We start from the raw sequence: 20,915 nt of genomic DNA, 5'->3' as shown, positions 1-20,915 counted from the left end.
TTCTTTTGTGGAGATGTCAGTTCAGCCTTCTTGTGTCGTCTTCTTTTTCTGCGTCCACAGCTGGTCTAATGTGATGGGTCAGAGATTCCTATTCCTTGCAGCAGTGGTGTGCGCGAGGTGGCCGGCAAGGTGCAATGCAAGGCAGCCAAGATCCACCTCAGGTCTGCCACGCCGCGCTCCAGGAAAGCAGGTCACGCCGCACTTTGCGGAAGCTGGCAAGGTGGTTTTTTTTGTTTTTTTTTTCACTCAAGCATCAGTGCGTGCCCAAGGTGTCTGGGGATCTAAGCTCGGGCCTGCCGCGCCGCACTCTCAGAAAGCAGGCCGCGCCAAGCTCCAGGAAAGCCCTCTAGGTGTTTTTTTGGCTCGAGCACCGGTTTGGCACCCAAGGCAACTGGGGAACTAAGCTCCGTCCTGCCCCGCCGCGCTCCTAGAAAGCCGGCTGCGGCCGCGCTCCGAGAAAGCCGGCCGCGCTGCGCTCCGGGAAAACCCTTGAGGTGTTTTTTGGCTCAAGTGCAGGTGTGCACCCAAGCGGCTGGGGAGCTAGCCTCAGGCCTGCAGCGCCGTGTTCTGGGCGTTGGTCTTTCACCTCTTAGGGCAGGGTTGCAGACACTTGTGCTCAGTAGAAGTGAGTGTCTGTGAGTCCTGCTGCCCACTGTTCCCGCACCTCCTGAGCGGGCACGCGCAGAGCCTGGGCAAGTGCTCTGCGCTCCGGATTACAGCCTGGTACGTCCGCCTGGCGCCCACTGGGCTTGCCAGGGGCGATTGCGCACAGTCTTCTGCGTGTCCAGGGGGCCCTCCCTGCGCCCGTTGGGTCACTGATTTTATGTCTGTTGGCGTGTGTCCGAGGGGTACCTGGATGCACAGCCCTGCGCACCTGGGCCAGTGAATGAGGGCACTTCCCTATGCGCGCCCCCGTGACCCAAGGGGAGGGTTGGGGGGTGGATGAGCGCACCACTGCGCCTGCGCTCCTCAAGAATGGCCTACCACCCCCAAACTTTCCTCCCCTCTCCACCATCCACTAGAGAAAAATATAAAGGAGAATTATGTTCTCTCTTGCCCGGCAGCACGCTGTCTCCTGTCCTTCAGCGCCAATGCCACTTGGTCGAGTCCGGTCTCTGCCAGCGGGCAGAGATCCACTCTCCTCCCAGCTCCTCTCCCGGGGCAGCCTGTGGTCCCCAAAAATCCTTTGTGTCCTTCCAGCCGCAGCTCCGGCAGCCGCCCCAGTCAGGAATCCCGTTTCGTCCCCTTTTTCTCCGCTATCCTCCCTAAACGGGTTGTTCCCAGATGGATTTTCTCTAATCCAGCAGTGCCTTGGCTCGCCTCCTGCCAGTGTCCAGCTGCTCACTGAGATGTTCTGTCTGCAGTTAGCCCAAACTGCAGAAGGGTTCTAAACATTTTTAAAAAGCATAGTCTTTCCCCCAAACTGTTTTTCACCCTCTAGAGGGTAGATTCAAGAGATGAATCCAAAATGTCTTCATGGTGACTGGTGCTATCACTGTCGCAGCTCTGTGTGCCCGAGTAATTGGCTGCTTCTTGGAGCTTCATTAGCATATTCATCTGAAGAAAGAAAGAGAGACATCGGATGCAGGCAGTGATGCACGGAGGACACCAGCCCATCAATTAGGAGGCCCTGAGCCATCCTGAGGAACCGTCTCCCTCCAGCCAAGTGAAATGGGAGAACAATTTCAGATTTGTACTAGTTGCCCCTGGTTCCTACATTATTTCTCCCAAATATGACTACAACACCACACCATAAGGACAAAATAAAGCCTCTAGGTCATGCTTTTATTGGGGGCCATAAATGAATACTGCTCCGGCAGGGAGATGAGAAGGTAACTGGATCACGGCTGGACATCTGGGCTCGTGGCTGCAGAGGATGCCAAGCTTTCCAGCTTTCTGGCTGGAGAAGCAGAAAGCACTGAATGGCAACTGAGAGTCGTGAGCGTTCACACACCCAGGCGCACACCCAGGCTCCCACACACAGTCCCGGGGGGAAGAGGGAGGAGGGAGTGTAACGGAGCCAGCTGCTGCACACAAGCACACCATCTGCTGCTTAGGGCCCGACCTCCAGGGGAGGTGACTGAAGGAAGCAGACCCTGAGTGTTTGAAGAGGGAGAAAGAAACAATCGCTGTCAAGTTTCTGTTGAATTTCTGGAGAAAATATGATTGATATATCACTGACAATAAAAACCACCACCTGGAACAACAGTGGCTGTGTCAGCTTTCCCAGCATTATAGGACAATTGGCAGTATTTGTTTCAGTGAAAGGACATATGCATGAAAGCGCCTGGGGAGAGGGACAGCTAGCATTTCCATGTATTACAGAATAAAAGACAGCCGCCTTGCTTGGATTTCAATAGAACTGCAGATCCTCCGTAGGAGAGGGAAGTAAAAACAAAGATTGTTTAAAAGCGAATTGTAGACAAGTGGTTCAACAAAGCGCAGGATAATCAGCATATTTTTTCATGAGATAGTGGACCTGTTTTCTTATCAAGAGTGTCAATAAACTGTACTAATCTTTATATTTTTCAGTGCTTACTAATGTTATCAATTTATAAAATAATCAAAGTTTTTTTTTTATTTTTACATAGAGAAATAGGTAATCTGATCCCATAGAAAGGTGAAATCTGAAAAGGAATTTTTTAGTTATACATCAGGTTGCGCGTGTCTGTGTATTCAGTGTAAAATGTGTGTTCAAACAATGCTTGTGACATAATTGATAAAACGGTTGTCATCAATTTCAGGAACAATGCCTTTCTGACAAAGAGGCTACAATTAGAGCATATTTTAATATTCTTCAGGAAAATAGTTTTCAATACAATATTTGGTCTCACTCTCTGAATATTTTTAAATCAGCTACATAAGAATGTGAAATAAAAGTAGTTGATGATAACCTCTTCAACTCAGTAAGCCACAAAGCCAAAACGTCTCCATCAACAAAGTTTTCCACTCTTCCTCTCTCTCTGTCTCCTTCTCTGTCTCTTGCTCACACTCACCGTGACCTTCATGTGCAATCATACTCCCTCCCTGATTTCTTTTGTCAATGCCTCCCTCCTTAGTTGTTGGCCTCCTACATGGTCAAGCATCTGGGTGAAGATCATTTATAAAACAGATGTCTGTTTCAAAGACCCACCCAATTTACTAAGAACAGAAATGGTGAATGGAGTCTGTTTAAAGGGTTATGATTCTATCTTAGTCACAAATGTTTGAAATTACTCGAATGCTGAATGTTGTAAAAGTTTTATGTTGTAATAACTGTGTTGTTAAAGTCTTAATTTTTGAAAATGGTGCCATATTGTAAATATGTTCCATTAGAATAAGTTCCAAGTTTCAGATTCATTGTAAATGTATAGAAGAGATTCACTTTGCCTTCTCATAGTGCTGCTCTGTGCATTGAAGTCAAAGGGATTATAAGACAAAAGTACGGTTACATATGATTCAATACTCACTGGAATAAATAATTATACTCTACAAAAGTATTTTCCTTCTCCTCCCCTTCTTCTTCCCCATTCCAAGAGTCATAAATATAATGCCTATCATTTGTAGTATCTTGGTCATGTCCTTATCATCCATGGTATTTGAAAATCTGCTAGTCTCCCAGCATCCATCTCCTTTCCTTTAACATTTCCTCTATTCTATCACCAAAGCGATCCTTATAAACTGCAAAAATCTAGGTATGCCCCCTGCTCAGAAACTTTTGGTGTCTCCCCATTCCCTGTATGATCAAGTTTGAACTTTCTACAAAGCTAAACATCTAGCAGTTGTGGACCTCTATAACTTTACTTCCTTCTGCCCCCTTTGTTCTAATCCCAATAATCTGTATATATATATATAGTTCTCTAAACTCATCATTTTTATTATAGCGTCCAAAAATGTTTCACCTGCTATGTCCTTCATTTTGAGTGTCCTTTGTCCACCACATGAAGAACATCTATTCATTAGACCTAGCTCAAGCATCTCCTCTGTGAAACCTACAACTTCCTCAGTGGACTTCATTTAGCATGCACCTCTATCATTATTTTACTGTAATTTAGATAGGTAGATGTCTCTGTCCACTACGGGACTGTCAGCTTTTTGAGATAAAAAATTATATCTAATTCATTTCCTGATCACCGAGCCTTAGCCCTGAGTACATACTTATCCCATATTAACAATTGTAGAATGAATTACTGAGTTTGTTGATCATAAATACACATTATATTTTAAAAATACTGTGAGATATACTGAAAACCTGCGTCTTTGCTTGTGTTAAAAAACATATGTCTGACATTAAATAGTGGATTTTCCCTATTAGTTTACTTAGATTGGACTATAAGTATATTTTTACTGTACATTAGTAATTGCAGAAACATAGAGAAATAAAAATATAGAGAATATTTACTTTCCTACCAGAATGTGACTGATCCAGAGTTATTTTTAGATGACAAGTCTTTTAGCATATCATATACCATAACCCCTTGTTTCTTCAGATGTTTAGCAGATTAGGAATTAGGGACTTTTAAAGAAGATTTTATTTACTTATTTTTAGAGAGAGGGGATGGGAGGGAGAAAGAAAGGGAGAGAAATATCAATGTGTGGTTGCTGCCCACTCGCCTCAACTGGGGACTTGGTCTGCAACCCAGGCATGTGCCCTGACTGGGAATTGAACAAGCAGCCCTTTGGTTCTCAGGCTGGCACTCAATCCGCTGAGCCACACCAGCCAGGGCTCAGAATTAGAGATTTTTTTTATCCCAATTTTCACTCAGAATGGGAGACTCTGATCTTTTTTCCATGCTAGAAGATAAGAGCATTCAGAGCCAGCGAGAGGAGTATTTACTGGGGTTAGCCAACCAAGACTGTGGAAACTGGGGAAGCTGAGGGCACTCTAGTATCTGAGTGGTGAGAACATCCTCATAGTATCTGTCATGTTTGTTAAGTTTCAGGGCTGGGGGGTGGGTGGTCAGTGGAGGTAGAGAAGGCCAGCAGGCAAATGCTGAACCAGATGGTTTACTGAGTATGTGACGTGGCAGGCTGGGGTCTTGGACTCAGATGCCAGCCACTAGGGTCCGGACGAGTGACTTTTTAAGAAGTTCTGAGGCTTGGAATATGTAAGCAGTGCAAGAAATGCTAAGCTGCGCCTTTTACAGCCAGCAGGTTGGAGATTGGACAGTTGCTATCTCCTGATAAGGGTGGGGGGGGAGGCGTGCTGCCTCGTGGTGGGCTTTTAGTTTGGAATGGCGGGCTGTTGGATGGCTTTTGTTTGGAATGGCTGGCTTCTACCTCACAATGTTCATCATGGCCACCATGAGAGTTGTAAATACAGCCCTGCCATGCTTGTTTGGGGAGCAGAACATGGTGATAAAAAGGAAGTAAAAGGGAAGAAAAACAGATAACCAAATCTTTGGATAGTAAAATAAAGACAACACGGTATTGGCGATGACAAAATACGAAAAGCTAAGTCATAATTCTAGTAGCAGTTGTAATTACAAGAAATAATCATTCCTACACAAAAACTGCCTAAACCCTGGCTGAGTTATTGAAAAGACTGGATTCTTCTATAAGTCAGGTAATTATATGACACAAACTTTAACGTTTCAACCTTGAGTTTTATAATTTACAATTTTATGAAATTTCTACTCCAATAAAAAAGGGATAATATGTTTTGTTGAAGAAACATGTTTTTCTTATTAGTAACATGTTTTGACTTTTTAGTTAAGAGTAAAGAGAAGCGCTAATTGTAGAGCTTTGGGAAAAAGATAGCAGAGATGCTGCTAAACCAACTTGTCATAGAATAGCCTACGACTTGAGAGCAGTCTCTCAAAAATAGTAAAAAACCTTGCAAGTGATGTTAAAGGTCTTCAAACAGTAAAACATACTGAAAATAAGGAACCAATAAACAAAAACTACTTGTTGCCATGATTGAAGAAATGATCAAAGCTCATGTAAACACTCTTGTCTTACAAGATGTGGAGCTCTGCTTTTAATGGGTTATTTAATAAGAACAGTCTGTGTAAACATCCATGGCAATGAATTTGGCCATAAATGTGTAGTTATTGAAATAACCAGCCTTTCTCTTTTTCCTAAATATTTATTCTCAAAACAGGAAAAAGTGTTGAATACTAACTGTTCTTTAAAAGTTTGCCATTATATTTACATAGCTCATACCTTCAGTTTTCTGCATCAATACCCAGAGAAATGAATGTTTTTGCTTTTAAGTTAATTATGTTTTTAAAACAGTAAATAAAATTGAGTACTATACCTGAAGACCTTCTCTTACTGCCTCCAGAATGTATGGGACCAAAGAACAGTTCCAGAGATCCATGAACCACACTCTAGAAACTTCTACATCCATGAGGCAAGAAAGGAAAAGTTGGGGACCTGAGAAGAAACAAATAACAAAACATTATTGAGAACAGTTATATTTAACAATCTAACACTTTGAGACATGATATGGGGGAAAGTAATGTATTTCTTGCAAAATTCTTAGAAAACTCCTTTGGGTCTCCTTTCTTTTCACAATGAAATCTTAATAAAAAACATAACGTATTAGAGTTAGGAGAAACCATAAAGGTCATAATCTAGTCAACCTGTCCCATTTTACAAATGTTGAAATTTGTGTTGAAATGAATTGCCAAATATAAAATATGTCATTTATCTTTCTAACCTACAATGTGTCCTTAGCAAGTATGCCTTTATGATTCATACAATGGGAAAAAGACTTTTATACATTCAACTTAAGAAGTATTTTTTAAAAACCTCTTTTGTGCCAAGTAAAGAGAAATAATTTAATTCTGTCTTCATGACAAATATAAAATGTATTAATCGCCTATAAAGCACCTAAATTATCTCTAAAATCTTCCTTCATAACTATATTTGATATGAGCCATTAGCTAAAACTTGTTTTCAGCACAAAAAGTTAGTCTAAACAGATACAATTTATTTCCAATAATTATCTGATTTTTAGATAACTGTCTATATTAAACCCGTTTGATCTCAGTAATCTCAGTAAGCCATAATTGTCAGACAAATTGGAGCTCGAAAGCTTAGAAGAAGGCAAGATCTCGGAAGGGAAAATCAAAAGAAGAAAGAAAACAAATCTTTGGAAGCTTGAGAAACATAAGCTTCACTTGTTCTTTTCTACCATCCAATCTGGCCATCTTTACCATGTACTCTTAGTTCCTGCAAAATGGCATACTGCAATTTTGGAACTCATCAATGGTCACATCAGAAGAACTGTGTGTTTTCAAAAAACTGTTGAAGATACCTGCCTAAAAAACTTTTCACTGGTTCTGTGTGGTTTGCACATAGTACTCTCCCACAAAAAGAAAAGAAAAAAATCAGAAGTCTTTACATAATTAAATTTTAAGTCCATAATAATTCTCTTTCCAATATGAAGTTCCTATTCAATTTGTGGCCACATTTTAATGATCAAAGGGGTGAAGAGGTCTACTAGCATTAGAGCTATTATGTAACTAACTTATCTTTTTGAGTGAAAGAGAAGCACGTGTGCATCAGAAGTGAGTGGGAGTATACACGCTGAGCACTCCTCTGCAGGAGAATCACAAATCCTGAAATAGGAACGCTCATCACATGCCTCACACTTAGAAGAAAAGTGCTCTACTTTAGCTAGTGACATAGTGAGCAGGAAAAAATTTCTTTTCCTAAAGAAACACTTCTGATTACAGGTTGAGGATCACAAAATATCTATTTGCTTGAGAAAGTGTCCTAAGAAGTGAGAATTATTTTCCCACCACAGGTCACTACAGGAGAGATTTGTCAATGGACAAAATGGAAAACAATCAAAAGCAAACAGAAAAAGACAATGCACACAAATCCTCCAAAAAACAAAAAACAAAGCATCTGCTTTATCTTTACCTGAAATTGTGATGCAGCTCTAGATTTGGTAATGAAGAAACCCCCTGATTCATTGTTCTAATAATATATGGACTGGAAAAAAAAACATTAACATATTAAACTCTCTTAGAAAACAATTTAGATAAATATGATATTCCATTTTATAATTAGGCTTTAAAAGGGTAATTTGGTAATGTAAGTTTGCAAAGTGACAAATATCATTGAACTAGAAACTAGGATTTGGTGTTTTAATTTCAGCTTTCAAATTCTAGGGGAATCATTTTCCCTCTAGGAGCCTATGTTTACTCATCCATAAAATAAAAAGATTAGACAGAATAATCACAGTGGTCTCATTCCACTGTAACATCTTATGATCCTCATGCTTATAATCAAATTCATTAATTTTTCATTTTTATTATTTCACAGTTATTTTAAAGATTCCTAATAGCATAAAAGAATGTGTGTTCTTATTTCAATGTTTACTTTATGCTGATCTATATTAAAAGCATTTAAAAATCTCCAGCAGTGACTAATTAATTGGAATACTTGCACCATTAAAACTAATGTTTATGTTATTGCACTTATATGTCTTTTTTAGAGGCCATGCTACAGTGAGTCTGTAAGTGGGCTTTCAGGTTTTTTATACCCTATTTTAACCTTTTAAACAAAACCTTAATAGTTAAACATTTAGAGTCACTAATGGAGAGAGGTATATCTGAATCTATTAAATTTGTCTCTATAGGAAGGTTAAATTTAAACTTTGATATGGGCTAAGAATGAAACCAAAGCTCTAAAGTCTCATTCTAGTTTTTAATTTTCCTGATTCAAACATTCTATCATCAATATGGGCCAGACCTCCTGCAGCATCTATTGAAGTTAAGTCACCCAGTAAATCATGTTTCCATAAACATGCCTGGGACATAGTTGTTGAAGAAATGAATAGAGTTTCTAAGAAATATATAGAGATTCTTTGGAAATAATGATATCTGTCACAGGCCTTAGAAGTTATAAAGGCATAAGAAGGCACGTTTGATCAAAATTTTTTTGTTTCATCACTCAAAATATTTTATAAGCATACCATTTGTTGTATTTACAGTTGAGGAGACCATTAAAGATATCACTCAAAGAGCCCACATGATGAAGATTGTCAGGAATTATGACAGCCGGGAGCTCGGCACCATTATTGTCCGCACTGCACTGTTCAGCCAGGCTAGCTAGACACTGTTGCAATTCCTTTACAAAAGTACAGAAAACAAACACATCAATGATAAGTTTATATCATTGGCGAGAAATTTGTATTTCAAGAGTAGCATACATTGTCTTCCATCCAGCATTTTTGATTCAAAGTCATAGATTCTTCTACTGATTTCAAACCTTATTCTACAAAGCCAGAGCAGAACACCCACAACAAATACACAACTGTGAACACCAAGGCATATTCCTCCGTTGTCTTCTCCCCTGATGCAAAGCAAAAACGAGAGCTCCAGATATGAGTATGATAAACTACAAATACTGAGACTTCCTTCTTGTTTTTGAAATTTCAGTGATAAAAGTGGATGTTAGCAAACCTTATGATTTTACAAGTATAGAGTTAATCCAAAATGGCACCCTTAAATTCCCACGTATATTTTAAACATTTTAATTCCAATTCATTTCAATGGGGTGCATCTGAAAGTGCAGCTCTGAGACTCAGATAAAAATGTGGTTATTCATTCATTCATTCATTCATTTCTAATCCGCATGCAACTACTATAATTTTAAATAAAGAAAAACTTGTTATATTTTACTGGGTCAATGGACATTAGCATTTAGCATTTCTTGAGTTTCTCGGTTCTTTTACATGCATTATTCTTTTCTAATAGCTTATAATCTAAGTAGGATAACACGTTCATTTATTGACTTCTCTCACAGCTGGGTAGGCCAAGAACATAATTAGGTTTCTTAGAATTATCCTAATCAGTAAGAACATTTCCATAATATTTGCATACTCACAATGATATTTGCAATTTGCCAGTCTTGTCCAGGGTTAAAAACAATTCCATGATCCCTATTTCTGGCAGCCAGGTAAATATGTGAACTGCTCGACCTAGGTGAACCTTCCTTTCTCTGTAATACCAATTTTAAAACTAAAAGTAGCAAAGGATAAAAGACAATGACCATAGCTTTGAGGTATTTAGTAATACACTAAAGTTCAAATACACAATTTATTAAAGAACTAATACACTAATTATCTTACATTGAGCCAATCACATAGAATAAATACTGGCTAAATCGGAGATTACAGAAAAAGACATTTAAACTGGTGAAGAGTCTGAAGAATTTCATATACTTTATTTATATCAATAATTAGCTATATTGAGTCATTCACTCAATTATAAAATATTCATTGTCTATTATGTTCAAACCTTGGGGTGTACAAAAATAATGAAGCATTGTGCAAGGAAGTTTAACATTTATTATGAACTGAATGAAGTACTGTTCTAGACCCAGGGGTTAAAAAAAGTAATCAGGCGCTCTTCTCACATAGACTTTAAGGATTGTCACATTAGGGACTGAAATTTAAATATAAATCTCTTGATGTCACAGTGTATTAGGAGCTATGAGAGATCGGGGGAGGAGATTTTGCCTAGTTGGTGGGTGTCAAGAAAAGCTTTCCGGAGGAGGTAATGCCAGAGGTTGGGAGAGTGGTAGAAACAAATTAACTAATGAGCTTGCAAATGCAACATGAGACATTCCGTGTAGAGGTTAAAGAAGAATTAATTTCAACTAAGTGGTCTTGATGGACTTCACTGAGAGGTGAACTTTTACATGGATCTTGAGTAATCAGTAGAATTCCCAATGACAAGTATGCAGCTATTCATCCCTTCAACACACCTTTAGCAAGTATTTACTATGTACCAAGTACTCTGGCACCAAGGATTCAGAGGATGTTTCTCTATTTGATTAACTTAAGAGTTGATAAACAGAAAGGCAGGCCCACAAATAAATCATGATACAGTGGGATAAGTGAATTGTACAGAATGCTATAGGGAAACTTAATAGGAGCATCTAACTCAATAGGCTTAAGGTTTAGAGAACAACAGGGTAAAGCGGGAAAAACTGTTAAAGTTTAAAGAATAAAAAGAGTGAACGCTGGTAGGTATGAGTATGTTGATATGTTTGGGGCAATAAGTGCTGTGTTGTTGCAAAAGAAATGATACAGGGTAGTGGCGGTCACTTGAAAGAGAAAACAGAAAAGGCTTTGAATTCATTCAGAGAACTTCGGGTTTTACTATATAAACAACTGTAAACTTGATTTGTTTCAATAGGAAAAAGCAATTTATTTATCAAACGAAACATAAATGTGAATAATCTGATGATTGCGTATAAATGGAAAGGCAGTCAAGAAGAATATTGCCCAGAAAAGTAGGATAGGCTTGTGTATATGTATATAACTATAACTCACAGTAAAATGTAATACATTACCTCTAAAAAGTATAAACCAAAGATTTTGTTCAGAGCAGGTAAAGATCACATGTAGCTGTTGAGAAAGACTTCCTGGTGGCAATTAACCCTTTACTTTTAAGATTGGACTATGTTTTGGTGCTTAAAAATAAAAGAGCTTTCCAAATAGAGGGAGAACAATCAAAGACAGAAACACAGAACTATGATACCCATATTGGAAAGAACTAGTTGCATATGTATTATGAATATAAATAGTAGTAATTAACTGGAAAGAAAAGCGGGCAACCTTGAATGATTAGTAAGGTTACTGGAAGTTTCCTATTGGCAAGGACAAGACATTGAATGCTGTGGGAACCTGGGTAATGGAGTCAAAGTCATAATTTGAAAGTCAAAAGAATACTGAATTTGTTGAAGCCAAAACACACTACGGGGCTCAATACAGATAAAAGCATGGGAAGATTTTTGATCTAGTGCAGAAAGCAATAGGGAAAATGCAGAATTTTAATGTGGCTAGATTTTAATTATGAAAAGATACTCTGTTTCCCATGAGGTGAAAAGACAAACACATAAGTTTCAATCAAATAGTTAGAAAACAGTTACAGTAATCCAAATGATAAAGAGTATTAACTTGTGTGGGACATGGATGGAAGATGAATTTATGATATTTTTTCAGCTGAGATTGGCATTTCTAAATATGTATATTGAGTATGCAAATATAAACCTATTTGTAAGTGAATAGAAAGGCCTACTATTTGGGAGAGAGAGGATGGCTGAGAGTGGAGTCAACGCAACTGAAACCAAGGCAGTCATCCAGATGAGAACAGATGTGGGAGAGAACAGGATGTGTAGGAATAGTTCTACTCACTGGTAGGTGAAAGAAGAGTAATCAGTAAAAGAGACTAAGAAGGAGATTTCTATACAGTAGGAAAGAAACAAGAAAAAAATGAAAATCAGAAGAATTTCTAGAAAGGAGAGGTGAACTAGAGCAATTTGCTATACCTAAACAGAGAGAGATAGGAAGAAGAAAGAGGAGGAGGAGGAGGAGAAAAGAGGAGGAAGAGGAAGAGGAGAAGGAGAAGGAGCAGCAGCAAAGGGCATTGCATTTGGTAATTAAGAAATCACTGGGTGACTTTTGGAAAAGTGGGATCATTAGATTCTGTTACAATTCTCTCTCATTTGGACAAGGGTAGTAGATTAGTAGATACCCCTGGGGAGCTAATAAAAGCTATGGATCAGTTGAAAGTAGAAATCAGCATACACAAAAAACTTTGTCATATAACTTGAGTTTTTCAGACCTTTCAGAAATCACTTCATGATTTCCACCCTAGCTTAATTGGGGGCAAAATCTTAGATTGAAGTATTGATGCCTTAGCATTAAATGTCTCTTGTCCAAGAGCAAATCAGGCAGCATAAAATGCATATCTCTACCAGATGGACATCAATATGAGATTAACTGAATCCCAGGCTTTGAAAATATACACAGAAATCAGCAGTTACATGAAAACTGTTTGTCATTGTTTTTCTGGTTTTGGTTCTAGGCACACTAAAAATCAACCTGCCAAGTCCAGTTTTCTGATCTTTCTCTACCTAACTTTCCAAGTGGCTTCCGATGGCCACATATTCTTTATTAAATCCATCTCTAGTCTTCTGGGCCCACTATCAAATGTCACTAAGTATAATTATTTACGTGTACCATTCTCAATCAAAATATCCCAGCTGGAAGGCTGAAGGAGGGCGTGAAGAGTGGGAAGAGGGACAGAATATGTAAACTGCAGACATAACAAAAGCATGAAAAGATTGTTCTTTTCTTTTGATGGTCTACTGTTCCACATTTTTGAATAATTGTGTTTTGGTTTCATCTCTTCAGTGCTAGCTACTGCACAGTGTAAAGCACATCAATTACAAAGCTCCATTTTTCAAGGGAAGGATTTATTGTTTTATGTCTTACTCACACTTGACTTAATAAATCTACCCTGTTAGCAGCTCTCTCTCACAATGCCATTTTGTCATCTCTATTCCTTTATTACTACTCTTACTTACCACCCCCAGAAAAACAAAACAAAACAAAAAACAAAACACCAGTGTAGATTCTCTAACAATTTGTCAACAATTGTCCAAATTCTCTGGCAACAATTCTGTATCCAGCATACTGATAGCTCATTCATGTCTTACAAACACAGAGGAAAAATAAACATTCATTAGTTGTATTTTGAGCTTTCTTGGTGCTGAATGCCACAGGATTTGTCCACATATTTTTTCCTATTACTGCTTCCCAGCATTGTTAGTCATATTCAAACATTCTTTGAAAAGCATTATTTTTCACGATTGATAGAGCAAAAATTAAACTGACTTAATAATGGTACAAATTATTCTATTATGAAATAGTAGAAAATAAGTGTTGGAAATACTAAATTAAAAAATATTAAAGGACACAGATAATACCAATAAGAACAGCCCAAACACTAAACGTTTTTTAAACTGAAATTAAAAGAATTTACATATAACAGTGAATTTGACTGTAAGGCAAATTTTATACTTAATGTAAATTAACCTGCTTTGTTTTAGCATAATAGAACTACATGCAAATGAAGCCCAAATATATCTGATTTAAAACTTGATTTTAAGTGATATCCAACTTTATCAAAATGCTTTGGTTTCTTGTAATAAATGTATTTTTCTACTTCCTAACCATTTGTTTTCTCGTAAAGGAACTTTTACAGAGTTCTATCACATCAACATTCAGGGAATAACAAAAATCACAATGAGGTTGACTAAGAAATGTCGATCTCTTTATCATTTTGGCTGAAAAGAACAAAAATCTTTTAAAAGACTTTTAAATAGAGATACAAGGAGACCCAGGATTCACAGTTGACATTAAACAATGTTGGCTGAAGCCAAAAAACAATTTTACTCTTTCTAGTCCTTAGTAAAGACTCAGCTATTCTGCCTCAGGTTCATTCCTTTCCTTAGTTGTAATGAGTATGGGTGATTCAACCACAATTTGAACAGTGCTGATCCCCAAGGAAATATTTGGAACACATGTCGTATATTTATTCAACTTTAAGAGATCCCATCGTGCTTTGCGACATCATTGTTCTTCTTGAGAAATACATATCCGACAATTTTGAACAAAAGGCTGTGTACGTGTTGTGGGGGGTGGTGTCTGTATGGATCTGTGCGTATTTACAAAAACCTTCATTGGGAGGCAAGGGCAATAACTAATAACTACAGGCAATACTTACACTGCACTTGGTACTTGCACTGTTCTCTCTCTCTCACACACACACCATATATATATGTAAAACAACTTCTTGATCCCTTCATCTATCAATGGACACAGGTTATTGCCATGTCTTGGCTACTGTAAATAATGCTGCTATGAACACAGGGGTGCAGATATCTTTTGGAGTGTTTTTCTTTCCTTTGAATATATTCTCAGAAATGAAATTTCTGGAACAGATGGTAGTTCTTTTTTGAATTTTTTGAGGATCCTCTCTACTGTCTTCCATATCAGTTGTACCAATTTACAGTCCCACCAGCACTGCACAAAAGGGTTCCCTTTTCTCCACCTCCAAGCCTGCATTTGCTATCTCTTATCTTTTTGACGATGGCCAGTCTAACAGTCATGAGGTGACAGTGCACTGTGGCTCTGATTTGCATTTCCCTAATGGCTAGCTACGTTGAGCATCTTCATGTACCTGTTGGCCTTTCTTATATCTTCTTTGGAGAAATGCCCATTCAAAGCCTTTGCCTATTTTATAAATTTATTTGTTTTTTTGCTATTGAGTTCTATGAGTTCTTGATATATTTTGAATATTAACCCCTCATCAAATATATAGTTTGCAAACTTTCTTTTCCAATCCATAGGTTGTTTATTCATTTTTTTTGTTGTTGGGTTGTTTTTTTTTTTTTTGCTGTTCACAACGCAGAAGCTTTTTAATTTGATGTAGTCAAACTTGTTTATTTTTTATTTCATTGCTTGTGCTTTAAGTACCACATCCAAAAAAATCATTGCCAAGACCCATGGCAAGAACCTTTAGTCCTGTGTTTCTTCTAAGAGTTTCATGGTTTTGGGTCTTACATTTAAGTCTTTAATCCATTTCAAGTTAATTTTTGTCAGTACTATAGGATATGGGTCCAGTTTCATTTTATGACATGTGACTATCCAGTTATCCCAGTACCATTTATTGAAGGGGCTATCTTTAATATATTCAATATTAGCTAACAGTATTTTCTTGGGTTTATTTAGCTTTGTAGTATAACTTGAAATCAGGAAGTGCGATGCCTCTTGCTTTATTCTTCTTTCTCAGAATTTCTTTGGCTATTTGAGATCTTTCAAGGTTCCATATAAATTTTAGGTATGTTTCTTATACTTCTATAAAAAATACCTTTGGAATCTTGGCAGGGATTGCATTGACTCATGATGGCTTTTGGTAATATTGACACTTTAACAATATTAATTCTTCCAGTCCATAAACACTTACTTGTATCTTCTTTGATTTCTTTTATCATTGTCTTGTAGTTTGCAGAGTAGAAATCCTTCATCTTCTTATGTGAATGTATTTCTAAGTATATTATTGGTTTCCTTTTCTTTTCTTTTTTCTGGGGGTGGTGGTGGTGGTAGTGGTTATAACAACAGAAATGTATTGGTTCATAGTTCTGGAAGCTACCATGCTCCCTCTGAAACATGTAAAAGAGTCTTTCTTGACCCCTTTCTAACCTCTGAAAATACTTCCTAGTGTTTTGCCCAGAATCTTCAGCATTGCTTGGCTTGCAGCTGGATAACTCCAGTCTTGGCCCCGATCTTCACATTGCATTCTTCCTTTGCATCTCTGTTCTTTAAATGGCCACATTCTTTTTAAATTAAAAAAAAATTTAATTACAATTTCCTTTAAATATTGTTTTATATTGATTGCAGGTGTACAGAATAGAGTATTTTATTGTTTTTGATGCTGTTATAAATGGGATTGATGTCTTTATTTCCTTTTTAGAAAACCTCATTGTTAGTGTATCACAGTGCTACAATTTTCTGCATGATAATTTTGTATCCTGCAAATTACTAAATTTATTGATTAGATCCAACAGTATTTTTGGTTGCGTCTTTAAGATTCTCTCTTTAAAATATCATCATCTGTAAATAGAGGAAAGTTTACTACTTCATTTATAATACTAATACATTTTATTTCTTTTTCTTGCCTGATTTCTCTAGCTACCATGTCCAGTACCATGTTGAATAGCAGTGGTGAGAGTGGACGCCCTTGTCTTAGTCTTGATTTTAGAGGGAAAACTCAACCTTTCATCACTACGTATGACGTTAGCTGTGGCCTTTACTTTGTTGAGGTATGTTCCTTAGATGCCTGATATATGAAAAACTTTTATCATGTCTATGTATTTTCTGCTTCTACTGAAATGATCATATATTTTTTTTGTTTTATTCTGTTAGTGTGTTGTACCACATGATTTATTTTCATATGTTGAACTATTCTTGAATCCCAGGGATAAATAAACTCCACTTCATCATGTATAAGATCTGGTTAATGTGCTGCCGAATTCAGTTTGTTTCCTAGTAGTGTCTTTTTCTGGTTTTGGTTTCAGGATAATGTTGGGTTCATAAAATGATTTGGGGGATGTTTCTTCTTTTTGATTTTTAAAGAGTTTGAGAAGGATTGTTGTTAATATGTCTTTAAATGTTTGGTATAACTCACCAGTAAAGTCATCTGAAGATCCTAGGCTTTTCTTCATTTGGAGACTTTTGATTACTTATTCAACCTTACTAGTAGTTGATCTACTCAGATTTTATAACTTGTCCTGATTGATTCTTGGTAAGTTGTATGTTTCTAAGAATTTTGCCATTTCTTCTAGGTTGTCGGATTTTTTAGCATATAAGCTGTCCATACAATTAAGAACTTTCGGTCCACTAAGCTACATGTACGGTTTTTTTCAAAAATCCAATGGGTTCTAGATGCCTTGGAGATCATGTTTATTTCTGAAAATGTTCAGGCCTGAGGTTTCTGAGAAATTGAATCAGTTTAGATCAGCTAACCAGGTTACCTTTAGAAAAATAACATGACCCAGGATCATGCTCCTAACACATGCAGTTTCCTAAGAGAAACTTAGGTTGAATTAATTGAGAATGCAATGACTAACTATAGGTAAAATCTACTTTTAGGCATAAGCAATTTCCTTTTTAGGATTTCTTATTTTACTCAGAATATATGAAAGAACTAGCTAGTTTTTACAACCTCCCATGCCTATTTAAAATCTGGGAGTGTTCAAGCTGACTATTACAGTACATGAAATTTTAGTTGGTATTAAAAGGGATACTATTTAATATCCAAAGGGTCCTAAGCACAAACCCTATAGAAATATGATGTAAGCAATTGCTGTTTCCAGAATGTCTGCCTGAAATATTCTAATTATACCGAAATCCCCGTTACTACCAATATCAGTTAATTCCCACTTATTTATTAGACTCAGATCAAGTATTGACTTTTTATAAAGCTATAATTCCTCCAGGAATTGTTGTTTTCCCCTCTTGCATCTATAGCACTTTGCATGGACCTCTTTCTACTCTAATACTTCCTAACAGAAACCAGGTAATAAGGACTCTGTCATTTCCTTCCCAATGCTTGTGATAACTGAATGGTATTGAATAGCAATCTTGTTCAAATTCATGAAGCAGGCTTTAGTCATGTATCAGATAATAGTTTAAGTCAAAAAGATGGATACATTTCCATGTACAATATAGTAAAGTTTTACACACTCTTCATGCTTAATCACTTAAGACACTTGGATAAATAGCAGCAGTCCTCACAGGAATCTGTGACTTACCTTACTGGACTTGTGGTCCACGTTGAAAGTGGCAATTGCATCCTCTGTTTTTTTCCTCCCAGATTTGGTTATTACATACTCAGCAAGTTTGTTTGCTAAATAGGTCTTTCCAGTACCACTAGGTCCTGAGAGTAGAATTCTGTGATGCTCCAACAACAAGTTAAAGTACCTTTGGATAATTGGTTTAGGAATCAGCGTATCAAAAACACAACTGTCCAAACTGTTTTATTCTAACCCTGAAAAAAGAAACAGAGGGAACAGCATGCCTTGTTATTCTACACAAGCCAGAATTTAAAATATAGCATCAACTGACAACAAAGCTTTGTTATTCATAGGAATGCGTCCTTGCAAAATACTTTCCTTGATAATTCTATCCCATAAACATAAGCTTCTTCTCCTTTTTATTGAATTTATTGCCATTTTGAAGACAGAACACCAGTAGTAAGGTAGGGTAAACATCACACAAAAGCAAGCCATTTCCTTTGTTCAGGCTTCCTTCCACTGTCCACTTCATGTTTACCTCTTAAATGTCCAAAGATAAATGGAAGCATCATTATACAATCTTATTCCCTTTGAAGGTGGTAGTTTTGTTAACCACATGATCTCACTAATATGTGGGGTCTAATGAATAAAATAAACTGATGAACAAAACAGAAACAGAGGCACGGATACATGGAAGAACAGACTGACAGTGTCAGAAGGGAGGGGGCTGGAGGACTGGATGAAAGAAGGGGAAGGAATTAGCCAAAGCACATACATGTGAGACCCATAGACACAGACACAGTGTACCAGAGAGAAGGGGGGCAGGGGCTGGGTGGAGGCAGGCAAAGGGGGGAAATGAGGACAGCTGTCATAGTGTACACATTAAAAATACAGTTAAGAACTAATAAATGTAAAGAATTAACATCAAACACATATGTGTGTGCTTATAGTCTTGCCTTTTTCTTCTGGTTTCTCCTCTGTATTTCCATTTAGCTCTCATTACACATCCCAGCTGTATGACCACTTAAGCTTTTGAAGAATACAAACTGTGATATTTGGTAAGAAATTAGAAAGGAGAGAAACAGTATCTCCTTTTACTTACTCAATTAGCTTAATCATAAAATCAAATATTGACACAGTCCTCTATTAATTCATAGTTTATATAACTGTGTTCTGATTCTTTAACATGTGTGAACAAGGAATTATGGAGACAGTTATAATTTAGATATTCTATTTGCCTACAACTAATCACATCACCCAAAACAAAGAAAATAGAATTTTTCACTCTTGATTCTGAATTTCAATTCTCTCTCCACAGTGGATATTTAATGGGTATACATATTTTTAAATAAAAATTATGGTGATGAATACATTACTTTGGAATATACAATAAATTTTTTGAATCCTCCCTACATGAAAGATGATAGTGCAAGAGACTTTAGAAACTTGAAATTCCCTAAATCACATCCTTTTTTAGTAAGTCCTAGAGAATTTTCAAAATTACATTCTGAGTTTCACATCCTCAAATCCAAAGAATTTCATTTACTTGGGTTTTAGTGTCTTAAGTAGGATTTCTCTGTTTAAAATATAAAGATGGATCATTTCATACCCAAACTATCAAAGTAGTTAACATCATTTTCAAATGTCAAATACAGAGAAAAACTGCAAAAAAATAATTTTTTGGGGTTAAAAAACACAATATGCTGACCTTTTCATTTTTGTTTTTACCTCTCAGGTTCACAGTGATGATGTTATTATCTCCAACAAGGTAGCCACAAGGCAGCAGCTCAGGCACTTCTAGGCTATGGGCTCTAATTAAACCTCTTACGCAGTAGCTAGCAATGCAGTCGGCGCTCAGACCAAGGCTAGAGGATGTATCAATGCAATACACATATTCCTAAAGGGAACACATGAAAAAAGAAAGTCAAAACAGGTTCAACTCATCTACAAAAAAATACAAAACTCATGGGGATATGAAGCTAGCTGTCAAGAATTTTAGAAATGGGTAATATAAGGATTATTAATATCAAACAGCATAAAGATAGAAAGCTTTTCTTGATATCTGGAATGAGGGAGAGCAAAAGCAATTATGTCTATGCTATTAAAGCTAAGAGAAATATCCAAAATGAAACATATCTGAACATTAATATCTGGATATCTTGCTCAACTTACCTTAAGGAGACGTCTAATTACACCATCTAAGACATCCCACTTGGTTTTCCCACTAACACCGATGGATCCTATCAAATATGCCTGAGGCTTCTGATCCTAAATAAGAACAAAATAAAACAAGGTAAAAACCCAACTGTGTGCCTTGTCTCATTACTACATTTTCTACTAAAATGTATTAATGTAGTGATGAGTAAGACTAAAATATTTATTAAGCCTATAGGTTTTATAGTAACAGATACACACAGTGGATTATATAAAATAAAATACACCCCAACAAACTAACCAACCAACCAACCAACCAAAGAAAAATAGAGCAATGGCAACAAAACAAGAAAGAAGGAGATTGGATGAAATGGTATGGTCAAGGAAAACTGATTCATGACCTATTCAGTAGAAGGGTAAGGGCCGGGAGAGACCAGTCTTCCATTTTAATGCAGTGGGTCCATTCCTGAAGACAAGCACCTGGTAGGAAGGAAATGGTGACAGAGATGGAATAGAACTATATCATATGAGTCCTAGATCTTCATCTTACGATTTATGTGATGTTATCTTTTTTAAGTCTTTTTTTCATTTATTAACTTAGAATCTCTCTCAAATCTTATCCAGCTTTAAAAATAAGTTATCCATGGGAGTATGACATTCATGTTTATAAA

General features: G+C 37.0%; 2 long non-coding RNA genes across 5 annotated transcripts in view; both read right to left on the bottom strand.

The window, feature by feature from the left end:
- LOC150012226 (uncharacterized) overlaps window positions 1-20,915 on the bottom strand; it is a 138,471-nt gene that overhangs the window by 63,381 nt on the left and 54,175 nt on the right. The gene's annotated exons all lie outside the window — the stretch shown is intronic.
- LOC150012229 (uncharacterized) lies at window positions 1,082-20,720 on the bottom strand. 4 transcript variants are annotated; one of them, XR_016510720.1, is made up of 8 exons: window positions 20,263-20,461; window positions 19,819-19,987; window positions 18,109-18,344; window positions 9,826-9,959; window positions 8,912-9,066; window positions 7,855-7,926; window positions 6,239-6,357; window positions 1,082-1,557 (listed from the first exon to the last, which is right to left on the bottom strand). It is a non-coding gene; the product is annotated as an uncharacterized LOC150012229 (long non-coding RNA). The 4 variants fall into 4 exon arrangements; XR_016510721.1 differs by having other exon boundaries at window positions 9,826-9,939; XR_016510719.1 differs by lacking the exon at window positions 9,826-9,959 and adding an exon at window positions 20,646-20,720 and having other exon boundaries at window positions 1,083-1,557; window positions 20,263-20,358.

Source organism: Furipterus horrens, unplaced genomic scaffold (genome assembly GCF_987537825.1).
Source record: "Furipterus horrens unplaced genomic scaffold, mFurHor1.1.pri manual_scaffold_4, whole genome shotgun sequence".
Taxonomy (NCBI): domain Eukaryota; kingdom Metazoa; phylum Chordata; class Mammalia; order Chiroptera; family Furipteridae; genus Furipterus; species Furipterus horrens.
The sequence above is the reverse complement of the archived record's forward strand: the minus strand, read 5'-3'. Positions and strand labels throughout refer to the sequence as shown.